Genomic DNA, 17,790 nt, shown 5'->3' with positions numbered 1-17,790 from the left:
AGAGCTTGGTAAACTGTGTGTAGAAACTTGCTACCACTAGATAACTTCTCATATTCATGATTCTGGAAGGGAGGTAGAAAAAAAGGAACAAATATAGTAAGTATGTGGAATAGTAATTAATAAGAGGGAAAAACTAACCTCAAATACACTCAAGATTTTTTAAATAATGGACTCAAAACAATAAATCCTTTGAAATGTTTATGAAAAGTACCTTTTAGAAACTAGAGACTCAATATCGACTTCTTTCCCTTCTTAACTATGATTTTTCTATGCAAATGTTCTTGGTATCATGACTAATACCTATGATCAGGAGTGGTAAAAATGCACAGTGGGGCTGACCCCTTGTTGAGGAATGGCTAAATGTGTTCACAATGGCATTATTTAAGAAACTAACCATAGAATTGAAGCTCCACAGAGAGTCAAGTATAGCAGAAGTATAGCTTATAAAGTGGGACATCACTTATTTATTTGCATAAATGAAGCGAAGGCCTACGATGTACCAGAACCTGTCCTAACCACTAGAATACTGTGACAATCAGTTTTATGTGTCAACTTGACTACAATCCCCAGTCTGCAGTTAGTCAATCAAACAGATGTAGGTGTTGTTGTAAAGGCATTTTGTAGATGTGACTAACATCTGTAATTAGGCCAGCCATCATGACTCATGCCTGTAATCCTAGCACTTTGGGAGGCTGAGGTGGGAGGATCACTTGAGCCAAGACTCAAGACCAGCCTGGGCAACACAGTGAGACTCCATCTCTACAAAAAACAAATATATAAAAAAATTAGCTGGGTGTGGTGGTACACCTGTAGTCCCAGCTACCCAGAAGGCTGAAGTGGGAGAATCACTTGAGCCCAAGAGGTTGAGGCCTCAGTGAGCCATGATCACACCACTGAACTCTAGCCTGAGCAACAGAGCAAGACCCAGTCTTTTAAAAAATAATAATAATTAGGTGTCTACAAAGTACAGAAGGTATCCTAGAGAATTCAGATGGATTATTTTTCATCCATTTAAAAGGCCTGAGAGCAGAACTGAGACATACTTGACCAAGAAATCCTGCCTGTGGACTGCAGCTTCAGATTGTGCTTAAGACTTACAGCCTGGCTTTCCTGATGGCCCGCCCTATGGATTTTCGATCTACTTCACCCAGTTTCCATAATTGCATACACTAGTTTCTTGCAACAAATCTCTTAATGTATCTATATATATATATATCTTTGTCTATATTTATATTTGAATAGATAGCTATAGATAGGTAGATTAGATGATAATGAAAGAAAGAAAAAGAAAAAGGAAAGAAAGAAAGACAAAGAAAAAGGAAAGAAAGAGAAAGAAAAAGGAAAGAAAGAAAGAAAGAAAGAGAAAGAAAACAGAACCTATTCAAACCATTCATTCTGTTTCTCTGGTAGAAATTTAACAATATAGATTTTGGTGCCAGCAGGTAGGGTATAGGATGCCAACATAACAAGTAAATATGTGGAGGTGGCTTTGAAACTGAGTAATGGGTAGAGGCTTGATGGATTTTGAGACACAGGATAGAAAAGATCTAGATTACCTTAAATAGACTTGTAGAAATATGGATTTTAAAAACACTTCTGGTAAGATTCAGAAAAAAATGAAGAACATGTTATTGGAAACTGGAGGAACGGTAATTCTTGTTATTACAGTGGCAGCTTGTTAACTGAATTGTGCCCTATAGTTGTGTGGAAAGCAAGACTTGTAAAGCAATGAATTTGGCTGTATAACTGAGGAAATTTCAAGCAAAATGTTGAAAGTGCAGCTCAATTGCTTCTTTCTGCTGATAGTAAAATGAGGGTGGAAAGAGGTAGAGTGAAAAAAAGAACAATTAAGGAAAAAAGAATCTATATTTAATTATGGGTAAATTCTCAGTCTATCCAGATTGGAAACAAAAATGCTAAAATTTGGTGATCCACTCATTAGGAAAGGGTGCTCTGGAGAGAAGATCAAAAGTGTGGCTGGACAACCTTTTGCTGGTACTAAAGAGATTGGGCATATGACTCATGGATCTCCCAGGTCATCTCAGCAGAAGACAAAAACAGAGACAGAATTAACTAGGAAAGCTCTTTGGAGGATCCTTTGGTCTAATTGAAGGAATTCCATAACAGGAGAGCCACAACATTTTTGAGAGTGTTATTGCAGCAAAAACACTGTGAGCTTGTCTTGAAAGTAACAGAGACAGGCAAATGAAAGAAGATTGTCAGACTTCCAAAGCTCTAGAAGCAGATAACAGGATGATGAAACTACTCAGTTTCAGGCATGCACTACCCTTCAATAAAAAGCAAGCACAACTTCAAAAGCAGAGGCCAGGGCCTTGAGCCACTGAGAATAATTCCCAGGTTTTGAAACCCAATTAATTTGTCCTGCTGGATTTCAAAGTTGCTTGGAATCAGTAACCCCTTTCTTCCTTCCATTGTCTCCTTTTTGGAATAGGAATTTCTATAACTGTTATACTTCTGTCTCACCATTGTATTTTGTGAGTAGATAACTTGTTTTCTAGTTTTACAGGTCCACAGATGGTGAGTTTTTTGCCTTTGGTTGAATTATACCCACAGTCTCATCTATTCCTGATTTAGATGATTAAGGTGATGAGGTTTGGGCTTAATCAGATATGTTTAAATGAAATTTTGGGCTTGAGTTGATGCTGTAATGGGTTGAGACTTTTAGAAATGATGAAATGGTTTGAGTGTATTTTGCATGTGAGATGGACATGAAACTTTGGAGGCCAGAGGGTAAACTGTAGTAGATTGAATGGTGGCCCTCAAAGGAATCAAGAACCTGTAACTGTTGCCTTATTTGGGGGGGGAGGGGAGGGAAGGTACTTGCAGATGTATTAATTTAAGGGTCTTGAGATAAAGAGATTATCCTTGATTATTTGCTTGGGTCCTAAATACCATCACATGCATCCTCATAAGGAGACAGAGAAAGATTTGACAAGAGAGGAGAAGGCAATGTGACCGCGAAGGGAAATAATGGATTGATGCAGCTACAAGTCAAGAGGTGCCTGTAACCACCAGGAAGAGAAGGAATGTTTATTAGATTCTCCCCTGAAGCCTCCTGAGGGAGCATGGCCCTGCTGATGACTTGCTGTTGGCCTAAAGATACTAATTTTAAACCCTTAGCCTCCAGTACTAGAAGAGAACAAATGTCTTTTTTTTTTTTTTTTTTTTAAGCCACCAAGTGTGTGATAATTTGTTAAAGAAGACATGGAAAATTAATACAGGTACAAAGAAAAGACAGGAATCCCTTCACAGAGATGATCACAGTCTTGTAGGGTTCACAGACATGTCAGAAATAATAAAAATCCTTTACAAAAACAACATTAACGGTGTTAATGAAATGAATCATTAACTAAAAAGGAAAGACTGCTTTCTCCTTGAGTCAAGGTCATGTCACAAAAATTTTGTCAGCTGTACTTGCAGATTAAATTCATCTTATCCAGATAAGTAAGAGAAAGAAGGTGATTAGATAGATAGCACAAAGGTGCAGAGGCAATCAAATAGTAACAGGTGTTCACAATGTGGAACAGGCCTATTTGAGTGGAGTAGGGGATAAGCAAAAGGAAGGCTAGTAATGAAGTTTAAGAGGTAACCTGGGACCTTATTGTGGATGACTTTTTGTGTGGTCCTAAGGAATTTGAACTTATATGTAAGAAATGGGGAACTCTCAAGATCTTTAATGCAGTAAGCCAATAGGGGTTCATGAGATATGATTTTGTTTATATGTTATAGTGTTCACCTTAGAAGACATATAGAGAAGAAACTAGTGTGGGGTCAGACAGAGACCAGGAGACCAGTTAAAAAACCAATGGCAACATCCCAGGGGAGATTATAAGACAGAGGTGACAGAAAGAATATGAATTTAAGAGTCATTTCTGAAGTCAAACTGCCAGGACTTGCTGATCAAATATACGTCAGGAAGGAGAAGGAATTCAAGGCTTCTTAATTCAGCAGATGAATGAATACTAATGTCATTAACTGAAAAAAGAACGATAGGGGGACTTGTGGGCTCTTTGTACGATTCATTCATTCACTTGATAAATATTTCTATCTACCTAATTTGTCCGAGCTCTGGGTTAATGATGTTCAGCTTGGAGTGATTCCAGTACCAGAAGGAGGTCAAGCAATGCAAGGAGGGTGAGGAGAGAAACAAGTCACTCTGGAAGTGTTGAACTTGTTTTTGTTTTGTTTTGTTTTGTTTTGTTTTCTGACTGGGCAGGCAGCGTGGAAAGGAGAGATGGTGGGTGAAGAGGTTGTAGTCTGGACACAGGAGGATGGTAAACATGGAAGTGAAAAATGTGAAATTGTTAAAATAAGTTGTTAATCAGTTACCAATACCAATGTTAATATTGCCTTGAACAGAAATGAAAAATGTAACCTTTAATTGATTGACTTTGAAATGCTTTGGATTTAAATACAGATAGCATGCCATATGCATTTCCTCCAATGGATGCTCCATAGAATTGCTAATTCTATGGCAGAGCAATTTCTAATTATTAAAGGCCTACAATGTACTGGGTACTGTACAAAAATGACTTCTACTCCACCCAACATTGCAGCAAAGGAACAGTTATTGTAATAAATATGAAAACTGGTAATTTTCTCATTTTAATAAATGACAAAAATATTATTGTAGATATTTTAATAGATGAGGGATTTTACTGGCAGAATTGAGATTCAAACCAAATACAAGACTCTTCAACCCCAAAGTCATGCTATTCTTAGCAAAACAAGCTACCTCATAAACATGCTGCTTAAAATCCCTAAATAATCGACACATTTTTGTTTCTTTTGACCCAGATTTAGTTCTTTGGGCAAAAATTTTTTCTATTGTAATGAAAGCTTAGCATATTTATAGATATTTTCTTTGATTGGTTTAAAGCCGGTAGCTAAGGGCATACACACACGCTTCAACTAGGGATGTTACATCTCTGGAATTCAAAGTGCCTTTATTTATTTTTAACCATGGTATACAATTGACCATCATATTTAAGCTAAATAAAAACTCATAACATTTAATTATATGCATGTTTTGTGAATAAATTTTTTTGATTTTTGTTGTTCTTTAAGCATATGAGATTGATCACATGTATTAATTGTCTTTCTTTCTCAAGAACATACTGAAATGAATCATTAACCAATTTATTCCCTTACTCCCAGACCATCCTTCCTCTTATCCTCTTCTTACCTCAGACCTCGAATTTCCTTCACTCCCAACTAGTACCCTTGCTCCTTGTTATTGAAAAAACAGGACTTCTGCACACTACTGTTTTTTCCCAAACATTTTATTTATCTATATTGGGTATATATAGGGAAAAGAAACGAGTGGGAAGGGTATATAAGATCAGTCTTTGGCTACTGTGAGAAGTAACTGGGTGATGACTAAAACTGATAAATCAAGAAAGCACATTATTAACATACACCTCATAATATGAAAATAAATATCAAAAGAAATAGCTAAAACACTTTGAAAATGGAAATGTTACTTCTGAGGAATAAAACTAGTGGGTCTGGAGGTGCCTGGGGACATTATTTGTTCACTTTAAGCCTTTTAGCCTTTTTTAAATTCTAGGTGATAAAAAATACAATTAACAAAATTATAAAATTGAAGGCTGGAAAAAATATGTAAAAAGTATCATTGCTTAACAACTAAAGTGTTATTCTAGGTAATTACCATGTTTTCCTCAACTTTTTTCCATGTTACATAACTCATAATTTACTACTGACTCTTTAAGATAAACAATTTCTTTTGTAATTTATTCTATTTTTGAAAATATTTTAAGGGTTTTTAAAAAGTACTCAGTGGTGGGGAAAGGGAAAAGCACATACATTTCTATGTTTATATATATTACATCTTACTACTAGCCAGGATAAAAGGTTATCCCCTGCTGGTAATTGGACTCAACACAAAATGAGAGGGTACAAAAATGTTTTCCAGGACTAAAGGAGCTGCTGACTTTATCAGCAAATTTAATATGCCAAAGAAAGTGCATATCAAGGAGGGTTGTCAGCAGAAAAACAGTGGGTGAGCTGGGGAGATGAAAGGCCCAGTTTCTTATCTTCAAGGCTAATGACCAGAACTTAGACCATGAAAATTCGTCAAGGTAATAAGAATCTCTGAGAATTTTTGGTGAACAGTAAGCTGAACTCAAAATACAGCCCACTCACACCTCAGAATGATACCCTATCAGAATTAAGTGTTGTCCTTGATAAGGGCAGCTTCAAAGTACAAGAAAATAGCTAGATGTCTTAGTCTCTTTCAAGTTAATGTCATACTGTCTATACCCAAGAATCAAAAGTGAAGATGATATTTCTCTTTCAGACCTTGCCCTCTATTCTTTTCCTAGATCATTCTAAGACAGTGCTTGAATGTAAAGCTAATTACTCAAGCTATAAATGAAATGACTCAAGTTGACTTTAGTTTTCTTACAGGTACAATGTCATAATAACGGATTATTTCCTAATCAACAGCCTGATGCTCAATTTGTAAATGAAATAATCACAGCCTGTCTATCAAAATTATTTGTCATTAAAGCATAAACTTATACACTGTATGGTATAAAGGTTTTTACATATATAGACGCTAACATACTTGAACAAATGCAATAATAAGACACACAAATATGATTGAAAGTGTAACTGGTAGAAGGACTTTTAGCTAAAAATTAACAATAAAGGGTCTTCCTGACGAGGAGCAAAATCGTACAGTAAAAAAGGAACTGTATTTGGAATCAGGAAACTTAGATATTAGTCCCAGCTCTCCCACATACCAGCTCTTTGCCTTTACCCAAGTCAGACATCATTTTCAAACCTAAATTTCCCTGTATTAGTCATTTCTCTTGCTGCTATAAAGAACTGCCCAAGACTGCGTAATTTATAAAGAAAAGAGGTTTCATTCACTCACAGTTCTTCATGGCTGGGGAGGCCTCAGGAAACTTACAATCATGGTGGAGCGGAAGGAAACACCTTCTTCTCACGGTGGCAGGAGAGAAAAACGCCGAGCAAAACAGGAAAAGCCTCCTATAAAACCATCAGATCTCATAAGAACTCACTCACTATCGCGAGAACAGCATGGGGGTAACTGCCTCCATGATTTAATTACCACCAACTGGGTTCCTCCCACGACACGTGGGGATTAGAGGAGCTAATTTCAAAATGAGATTTGGGTGAGGACACAGCCAAACCATATCAGCATTTTTAAGCAAAATACAATTAATAATGTCCTCCTCATAGGTCTCTTAAGGGATTAAATACACTCATCTATTTAAAGTGACTACTATAGTGACTGTCACATAGTAAGTGCTCAATAGATACTTGGCTATTGATGTTAGTACAGAATGAAAGAATATGTCCACAAGGGTAAGTAGCAAAGCTTTATATAATATATTCTACGTTGTTATTATTGATTATTAGCAGGAATGTTTGAAAACAAGTACCATAGAGAACCCACACCGAGGAAGCTGCAAGGCTCTTAAGAGGTCATCTAAAGTCAAGGACCCAGGCAAAAGGGTCTTAAATATTGATGCCTGTCAGAAAAAAAGACAGTGCCAATGATGTAGCTGTGTGTGGCCTTCTGCCAGGGCTCTGAGTAACTGGCAGAGCACTGAGCCTATGACTCATTATAAGTCAAATTGCCGTAAGTGGGAACCACCTGTAGTTAAGACAAGTGCCTCATTGAATTCACTAGAGCATGAGAAAATTCATTTAAGAGTGATCCCTTTGATGCAAAGTACATAGTCCTCAACTCTTGCTTTCAGTATTTTCTAGGAATTCCCTCTTACCACACCTGTATCTGGTAAAATCTTCTCTTCCAAGCCTCCTCTTTGGAGAAAACTGAGATCTGGAATCTGAGACTCCTATGGCCACCCTATGTTTAGATTATGTAGACTTGCCTTCTATACAACATTGTAGATGATGGATTGCTCTTAAAAAATAGAAATTAAAAAAGGGAACCATTTCCCATCAACGTCATGTATAAATCATAAACGAGGGAGCCTTATCCTACCTACTTAGCCTGAGTTCTGTCCCATGGTATAGGCACTCAAACTTGGTTTAGAAAACCAAATTTTCCAAAACAGCATCACCATTCACAAAATCTGTTTCTCTTTCCCTTCAACTTGTCCAGGAGTTTTCACTTTTTAAAGTTAAATCCTGTCTGGATATTGCCACACATTACTTGACAATTTTCTGTCTCTTTTCATTGTTAAAGCTTTAAAAGCTCACTAGTTCTTTCTGTCCGTCCAGTTGGATCTGAATCTGGACTTCATTTTCCCTCATTTTATTTCCATATATTTACATTTCAATTTCACTAAAAAGCCTTCTGGGCCCCTCATAACTCTCCCCTCTTTTTATTCCTTTCTAAATTTCCAGTAACATTAGCCCCCCTCTCCCCCATTTTCTCAGTGTGTTTTTCTCATGATTTGACTAAAGTTTTTAAAAAGGAAGACAGTAGAGATGAAGTGTCATTTTCATCATATCGTATAACAGTTACATACTATCCACATTAATTATCAGTGATGTAGTTAATCTCGATCCCCTGGCAAGGTAGTGTTGGCAGGATTTTTCTATTGTAAAGACACTTTTCTCCCCTTCCACACTGTATTCATTGGAAGCAGGTTATTAAGTGTAACCCATTTTCAAGAGACAGAGAGCTAAGCACTAACTCCTTAAGACAGGCAGTGTTAACATGTTATGTAGTATTCTTCTGTATGGAAGATTTGTATCTTTTCTTTCTTTTATTTGTTTAATAATGTGTTCATATCAATATGGACTTATAGATGTTTATTTATTTTTTGCTTTGAGTTACAATCCTATACTACGTCATTTATTTTGCTCTTCAAATTGTTCCATCTTTGGCCATTAGAAGCTTTTTCAGGATAGCTTCTATATTAAAGCTCATAATTTCTCCCATCTTATTACCTTGAACAAAATAAGAAAAAGCACACAAGCTGGGCTGTTTTACCTCTATATCAAAATTCAATATATTTATCAACATATTTTATCAATTTTGCATTCATCATCTTCCCTCTGTGCTGACCTTCCTTCTTGCTAAATTTTATTTTTTAACAATTCCTTTATAAAGGCCTATTAATTGATAGTAAAATTTCTTAGTTCTGAAAAATGTTTAAAGAATATTTTGTCTTCATTTTTGAAAAATAATATAGCTGGGTATAAAAATTTAAGTTTAAATTTTCAGTCCTTTAAAGATATGAATATACTGTTTTCTGTTATCTACTTTTGCTGACAAAAAAATTTGCCTAAAATGTATTAATTTGGATTTCTCTTCAATCTAGAAGCCATTAAGATAAATGAATTATCCCTCTTGTTAGTAAAATTCAACACGATGAGTCTAAATTAAAATTATTTTTATTCATTTTTCATTCAGAGTAAAGTTTTGATCTAATGAATTCTGGAAAATTATCAAATATTTTCTATTCATATATGCTTTTCTATCATTCCTTTCATTCCCTTATTCTATTGCTACCCTCCTTATTAACCTATACACCATTTACCTGGCCTTTTGTGTCTCTATTATGAAGAACTTTAGATGAAGGTACCTTCCTCCAAATCACTAATTCCCTTCAACTGTATGCACCATTTATGGAATCCATTAAAATAGTTTTATGTTTTTTAAATATATATTTTTTACTTTCAAGATTTCGAGTTTATTACTTCCTCTTACTTTTTTTTTTTTTTTTTTTTTTTTGAGATGGAGTCTCACTCTGTCACCCAGGCTGGAGTGCAGTGGTGCTATCTCGGATCACTGCAAGCTGTGCCTCCCGGGTTCACGCCATTCTCCTGCCTTAGCCTCCCGAGTAGCTGGGACTACAGGCATCCGCCACTGTGCCCGGCTAATTTTTTGTATTTTTAGTAGAGACGGGGTTTCACTGTGTTAGCCAGGATGGTCTCGATCTCCTGACCTTGTGATCCGCCCGCCTCGGCCTCCCAAAGTGCTGGGATTACAGGCGTGAGCCACCACGCCTGGCCCTCTTACTTTATATTTTACCTTCATTTTACCTAATATTCTATTCTTTTTAATCAAACTTATTTCTTCATTTATCTCTTCAAACATCCTCAGAAACTTCACTTAAAATTTTTGTCAACCTCCACTGAAATTATATTTATATTTTGAATTTTGATTTTGTTGGCTGTAATTTTAGCATTTGATTTCTGTGTAATATCATTTGTGCACTTAGATGGGAATTTTTTTTAAATTTTCCTCTGTACTTACCCATCTCTGTTTAGCAGTCACTAGCTCTAACAGCCTAACACTTCATGATTTCAGCGCTCCTGCCAGAGGAGATACTAGGCATATCACAGAAGTATTCACTAGTCCACCAGGTTTCTTGGTTCAGTTTATGGTTTCTGAGCTTGGTTCTGTTACTGACCCGGACCATAGCTTGCTACAAAACATTGTTGCAGGTAACAGTTAGCTGCCATTTTCCTAAGCCTGCTACTATAGTCTAGGGATCAGTAGTAAGATTTAAGTTTGAGCTTTAAGTAATGAGACAGACTTTAGGTCTCCATTTATTGTGATATAGTTGGGTTTTTTTTTTATTTTTTATTCTTTTTTTTATTTTTTATTTTTTATTTTTTTTTTTGCCTCTATTAGCACACAGGGGCCAAACACTTAGATGCCATTGCCTGCTTATCGCAGAGTCCAGAAAGCCTCTCATCTTATAACTTTGAGTTTCTGTTTCTGATCTAAAGAGATAGGCTTTAGAGAATGCATTTTTCTATTTTTCTCTTTTCATATTTTATGTTACCCATATTCATTGCATGCTTGAGTAGAGGGATGTAAACATGCATAAATATAAATTTAAAATGTAAGTTTACATATTTTTAATTGTAACTTAGGTGTAAAAGTATAAACTTTATGTGCTTTGTGGATCCTAGCTGTTAATATCTAATCTTGTAAAAATATTTACAGTCTATTTTTTTCAAAGTAAAAGAATAATTGGTCCGGGTACCGTGGCTTGCACCTAAATCCCAGCACTTTGGGAGTCCAAGGCAGGAAGATCACTTGAGCCTAGGAGTTCCAAACCAGCCTGGGGCAACATAATGAGACCCCATCTCTACAACAAAATTAAAAAAAAATAGGCAGATGTGGTGGCATGTGCCTGTAGTCCCAGCTATTCTGGAGGCTAAGTTGGGAGGATCACTTGAGCCCAGGAGGTCAAAGCTGCAGTGAACTGTAACTGCACCACTACACACCACCCTGAGTAACAGAGTGAGACCTTGTCTCAGAAAAAAAGAAAAAGAATAATCGAACCAATATTAAGTTCTAGTCTATTTTTCTACATCCAATAGCAGCAGCAACATATAATGGGTACATGCACTGACTAGGCTAAGCATTGTGCGGAAGACATTTGCTAGATTTAGAGATATGTGGGAATAGTAAATTATCACAGTCTTCTCCCTTTCTGAACCAGCTTAGAAACAGGATACAGATCAAAGTATAATTGGTAAAGCTTAATTGAAGGATGGCGCTTTAACTTGATTCTCTATCCTTCTGACTTCCTTGGTTAGCCTTGGGACCTGCTAGGGGAAGAGCACGACATTTAGCAGGTTTGCTACATGAAACTTTAAGCACAGAGGATCCATCCCACCCTCCAACCACCTCAACACACAAAAAGGCCACATACGCCCAGTGATTTTTGCCAAATTAACTACATTCAACTGGGAAATGCAGGCCAACATTTGTCTACCTTTTCATTCCACCAATCATTTCACCAAAGTGGAAAAAGTTGATCCACTTTTTCCTTGGGGAGAAGTCAGTAAGCAATGAAAACAAAGTAACAGCATCCTTCTATTTACTAATGTATACGATAATTATCTGGAACTTGTGTGAAACTGCAAATCCAGTAGGTCTGGGGTCTAACCTGAGATTTTGCATTTCTTACCAGCTCTAAGTCATGCAGATGCTGGTTTTGAGTAGCGAGCTTCTAGAGCAAGATTTGTGAAGCTTTTTCAGGAGAGCCCCAAGATTTAAAAAAAAAAAAAAAGTTCTTATAATAATACAGAGATATTACAGTGGAGTTTCCTGGAGGGTACATGTGATGTTAAAATGATTAAATACAGGACAAGATATTAGAATCCAGCTATCTTCTTTAAAGAAACTTGTCAATATATAAAACAACACCATTTGTTTCACTAATTTTTTTTGTTTTGGAGAATATGATTCCTTATCATAAAAATGTTACCTACGTTAGCATATCATAGTTGTGGTATTGTTATTAACAAATATTTATTTTTTTAGTTGTAATTTCTATTGTGGTAAATATTAGTAGATATAACCTACATAAACAAACGTTTTGGGGGTCCTTGAGAATTTTTAAAGGGATAAAAGGGCCCCAAAATATTTGAGATTCACCGCTTTCTAGAGTATGGAAGTTTGTTTTTCCTTGGTCAATAGACATACAAAGAAAGAGAAAGTACGCTCTCGTACTCTTACAGATATGTCAAGAAAATATTGAGAACCCACATGTTTTAAAATACCACCTTAGCTCAATGTACTTGTGGACACTTTTGAAGGAAAAAAAATTCTGGCTGTGTCTTATGCTCTTTTTAATGGAATGTCAATAAACATTCAGCCAGTTCCTATTCAAGTTCCTTAATACTGGGAAATGGCAGAACAGGAAAACAAGTGAGTCTTAATCCCAAAATATGCTGCATTGCCACAAAAGTAGATGAGTCAATTTATCCTTGGCTTCCTTAAATCATCGTGTTTTCTTACCCATCTCATGGATGAATATTTGGGAAAGTATTTTCTTCTAACATAGGCCAGTATTTTCTTTATTAAACATATTATTTCTCTTCTAGGAGTTTCTTCCCGTCAAGAGAACACATGTGGGGCAGTAAGTCAAACAATGCATTTGTTGACCTCACATGTGGCAAAAACTATAAAATGTTTCTGGAAGTTTAAAAGCAACATTTACTACAGGTGTGCCTAGTTTAGCTGCCTACAACTTGCCTTCACCACCTGTAGCTTTGTTGAAATGTTTGCACTCTTGACTCCCTTTCTTCAACCTCATTTTAATGGAAACTCACAGATGTGTTGTTTTGTGTGTAATAACACATTTGACCATTTTACAACTTCTCCCAAGCATTTATTGATGAGTGAATTCTGCAGTGGATGAACTGCCTGGAGGGGCTATCTCATCTACCACCTTTTCTTCTACCTGAGGGCAGCATAATTGAGATTATTCCCTTGGTAGATTTGAGCCATTACTGAATTCCCTTTTTAAATCTATCTGTTCTACTTTCTGTCTTAAAACACAACTGTCTTGCACTTATTTATGTTCTCATCACTTCCACCACCAACAATAATAGCTAACCTTTTTAGGAGGAGCATTTCTCTAAAAGAAACAGAGTTGTGGCTTCAGCTTTTGCTTTAATCTCTTTACCTTAGCTGCTTGCTATGTAACAGTGAGTATTCAAACCAAGACAAACAAACCAACAAAACGCAGAACAAGAAATGCCATGCAACTGCATAGGCTGATCACATTTCAAATTATGAATTGCTATGTACTATCCATCTAAGTTCTTCGGGAAACCTCTCAGAGATTGAAAATGTGAATACCATATACACTAATCCTAAGGGTCAAATATTACATTATGTGATGGGAAAGATGAGAGTCATTGATTCTTCCCTCAAGTTAAAAGCAACCAATACCATTTGTAACTACCTGTATTAGTCTGTTCTCACACTGCTATAAACATATTACCTGAGACTGGGTATTTTGTGAAGGAAAGAGGTTTAATTGACTCACAGCTCCACATGGCTGGGGAGGCCTCAGGAAATTTGCAATCCCAAGTTTGCAATCACAAGAAGGCCAAGTTGAAGCAAGGCCCATCTTTCATGGCAGCAGGAGAGAGGAACAGCAAAGGAAGCCACACACTTTTAAACCATCAGATCTTCTGAGAACTCACTCACTACCAAAAGAACACCATGAAGGAAACTGCCCCATGATCCAATCACCTCCCCCCAAGTCCCTCCCTCGAGGATTACAATTTGGATTACAATTCAGGATGAGATTTGGATGGGGACACAGCCAAACCATATCAATACCTGAGTTTTCTTCGAGGTGTGGTGCTCTAGAACACGAAAGTTTCTATTAAACTAAGTTATAGATAGTCATGATTACTTTCTTAAGCTATAATTCTTTTTCTTTAACTTAAACAAAGATTTTTTAAAAATTATATATATATACATATATGTACATATATACGTATATGTGTGCATATATGTACATATATACATATACACGTATATATATGTACGTATATACGTATATATATACCCACACACACACACACATATATATATATATATAGTTTTCTCTCTCCTCACCTAAACTCTATGGGACTATATGAGATTGATTTAATTGAAATCAATTAAGCCAATGTTTGTCAAAAAATTGTAAAGTCCAATGTTGTGCTAGGCACCGGAGGTGCCATGTGTGTAGATGGAGTCCTCATGCTCTGTGTGATGGCAGCCTGGCACGTGACAGGAGCAAAGAAAAATAAGCACACAAATGGCTTTAACACTATCAGGGACTATAAACACAAAAGGACATGAATGGAAAGGATGCACTGTTTTTTAAAAGTCTTCTCTATATGTGGTCCACATAGAAGTTGTGCATCTTTATACACCTTTTTGGATTTTCTACTTATTTGCATCAGACTTTTCTCCAGCCTTAGTAACTGAAATGTCTTAAACTTCTTTGTTCCTCGCAGCCTTAGTGATTCTCTTCCAAAAGCTTCTATCAGAACAAAGTCAGAGGTAATCTCTGAGGCAAAATTTAAGTGAAAATGAAAGAGTTAAAACAAAACCCTTAACTGCTATAGTGGGTAATTTAAAATAACAATAATACATTTATTATTTATTTGCCATGTACTAGGTATTTCACACCAATTCAAATTCTTAACCTTGCTAACCTTCATAAAAACCCAATGAGGCATGTGTTATAATTGTCACTCTTTTGCAGATGAGGAAAAAAGTACACAAAGTATCTAAATAACTTCCCCAGGATCCCATACGGTGCCTAGGCTAGGACATAAAGTCAGGCCTTTTGGCTGCTTGTTTTGGCAGGGTTTGCTCAACCATACAGAAAGTTAGCACACGGGGAGTGTTCTCCTTCCATGCCTTGTCGTTTGGTAGAAGAATTTTGTTATGATGTTCAGCTAGGCAGTTAGCTCTCACTGTTTAAGAGCCACGATGATTAGTATTTTTCTATACTGCAAGGTCACGCAGTGAGATGAGGAAGGCTAGCCAAACATTTCTTCAGAATAAACACTGGAGGAGGGTTAATGTCCTTACATTCCAGGATTTTACAGATAATTACGGTATTTAGTAAGACTAAGCAAGCTTAGAATAATAGAATTACAATGGAAGTCTTGGTTTTGATTAATTATGAATGTAAACATTTTATATTTAGTATACCCACCCAGATAAAAGGCATTGACAATTTTTACACAGACCAGCAGGTAAGTGACATTCATAGGTAAGTGACAGAACAGAAAAACAGGAACTACAATAATAGAATAAATGTTGCACACTTATTAGCTACCTGAGACTACAATTTTTAGGAATAATGTAAGAGATAAGCTTGTTAGTTAACATCACACCAATAACTATACACAGTTTTAACTCAATGTCTTAATATTAGGTATTCATTCTTATGCTGTTTGATACCAAAAATACTTAGATTATCTAATATATATGCAAAGGACTGAGCTAGGGGCTAGACATAACATGGCCAGGACAAAGTAGTATGTTAACCAGGTTATTTGTTTTAGGTGACAGAATCCCTGATTACACTTACTTAAACAAAAGTAAGAATTTTATTAACATTATTGGATTCGAGGATTGTGATGATTTATCTCCCCTTTTTCTCTCCTCTCTTTGTTACTTCCTCCTGCCTTCTCCCTTTCTTATCTCTGTTCAACTTCATTCTTAGACTTTTCCCACTTGGTAGGATCTGTGAGATAAAATGGCAATCAGCAGAGACTGGCTAGATGTTTCCCCCTCTTTCTTCTTCTTGGCTCACTACTGGTTTGTAGTTTTCAGCTTCCCGCTACCATGTTTACATCTGGGTGGGGCCATAGGGCTATTACTGCCATATGGACTATATTTCTGCCAATGGACCAGAAGTATGCTACTTCTAGGAAGAGGCAAGCAAGGGAGAGTGTGCCTTCTCTACTCTCTCTCTCTCTTTCTTCTCTTTCTGCATCAGCCTTGGAGGCAGTTGAGGGGAGAGACTACAGGATAGAGCAAGCTTGAGCTCCTACTGCATGGATCACTGCTGTGCTGGCCATCAACCCATAGGGGACAGTGACAGGAGCAAAGAATACACTTTATGTGAAACCACTGAGAATTTAAAGGTATTTGTTACAGCAGTTCAACTTTCCTTCTTAATACATGATCCTTAGATTGTCTGATCCCAGAGGAAAAGTGCTTTCAGCTAATGGTTTGAGCAAATGTCCAGTGGGCAGAGTTCTTCCCAGAACCATCAGCTCTGGCCAGATGCATGGGGCACTCTGACTTGTCAGGCTTGGTATCCAGTATCCAGATCTGAAGGAAAGCCATCAGCTTTATTCAAACATGTGGATTGACTTTCCTTGGAAAGGTGTGTTTTTATTACCAGAGACAAGGATGGTAAAGAAGAGCAACAGGAAAATATCAGTAACCACCCACATACATAATTTTAAAAATAGTTAACATACGTGTTTTGCATATTTCACATGTGTCCATGTATGCCTCCAATTTGCTAGTTACTGAACTAGAAACTGGAGATACCATGGTGAGGAAGACAAGCATGGTCCCTGGTTTCATAGAACATACATTCTATGGTGAAGACAGAAAGAAAAAGAGGAAGAAAAGAAAAGAATGTGGAAAGAAGAAAGAGACGTTAGCCAAAAATAATTCTGAGACATTATTATCCTTAGCATGCAAAGAGTTTACTCATGTAGGAGGGACCCAACCATTAGACTACCGCCAACAACCAAAAGCAAAAATGAAATTTATGATAGAAAAGAGGGGGAAAAAATCTCATAATCTCAAGACATTGTTTTGCATTTTCTGGAAGGTAAACTGGTTGGCTGGAAGCTAGCAGAGACTCTAATCAGGTTACTTTGCTCTTTAATGCTCTGAAAACCAGCAATTTGTTAAAGTTATTTATGGGTTCTCCAGAACTTCTCTGGAATTTAGCTATACAACATATGTAAGAGGCTTTCTCTGTGTCATACTGGCTAGTTTCCCTATGTTAATACCTCTACCTTTCTTAGATTCAATCTGCACCATTTTCCTCATTTGAATTTCCTAAAGAAAGGAAGACACCTACTAAGCTAATAGATGAATGAAATAATTGCCTATTTGATTAAGGCTTATCAGAAATAAGTGTGAGTTTGAGGTGCAAAAAAACAAGCCAGAGATTATATAGTTAATTATAAATTTAGTAATTTATAGCCAGCTGTCGATAATGAACTCTATAATGTCAAAAATCAGAATAACTTTTTCAGTTGCAATTCAAAAGTCACCTGAAACATTTGGAACCAAAATGACATGGGCCATGGAGGGTCTGATAAACTTTCTGGGCAGATCTGGTGGGGATTTATCTGAGAAGATGATTTTGAACAAGGGCTTGAGTCTCACAAATGAGGGCACCACAACTGAATCCTTTCCTCTCCACCCCCATTCTGAAAAGATTCTGATGCTCCACCTCCTTGAAGGATGGGGGAGTCTTGTTTTGTCACTAACATAAACTGGAC

This window comes from Pan paniscus, chromosome 22 (assembly GCF_029289425.2).
Source record: "Pan paniscus chromosome 22, NHGRI_mPanPan1-v2.0_pri, whole genome shotgun sequence".
NCBI lineage: Eukaryota > Metazoa > Chordata > Mammalia > Primates > Hominidae > Pan > Pan paniscus.
This window is presented reverse-complemented; position numbering follows the sequence as displayed.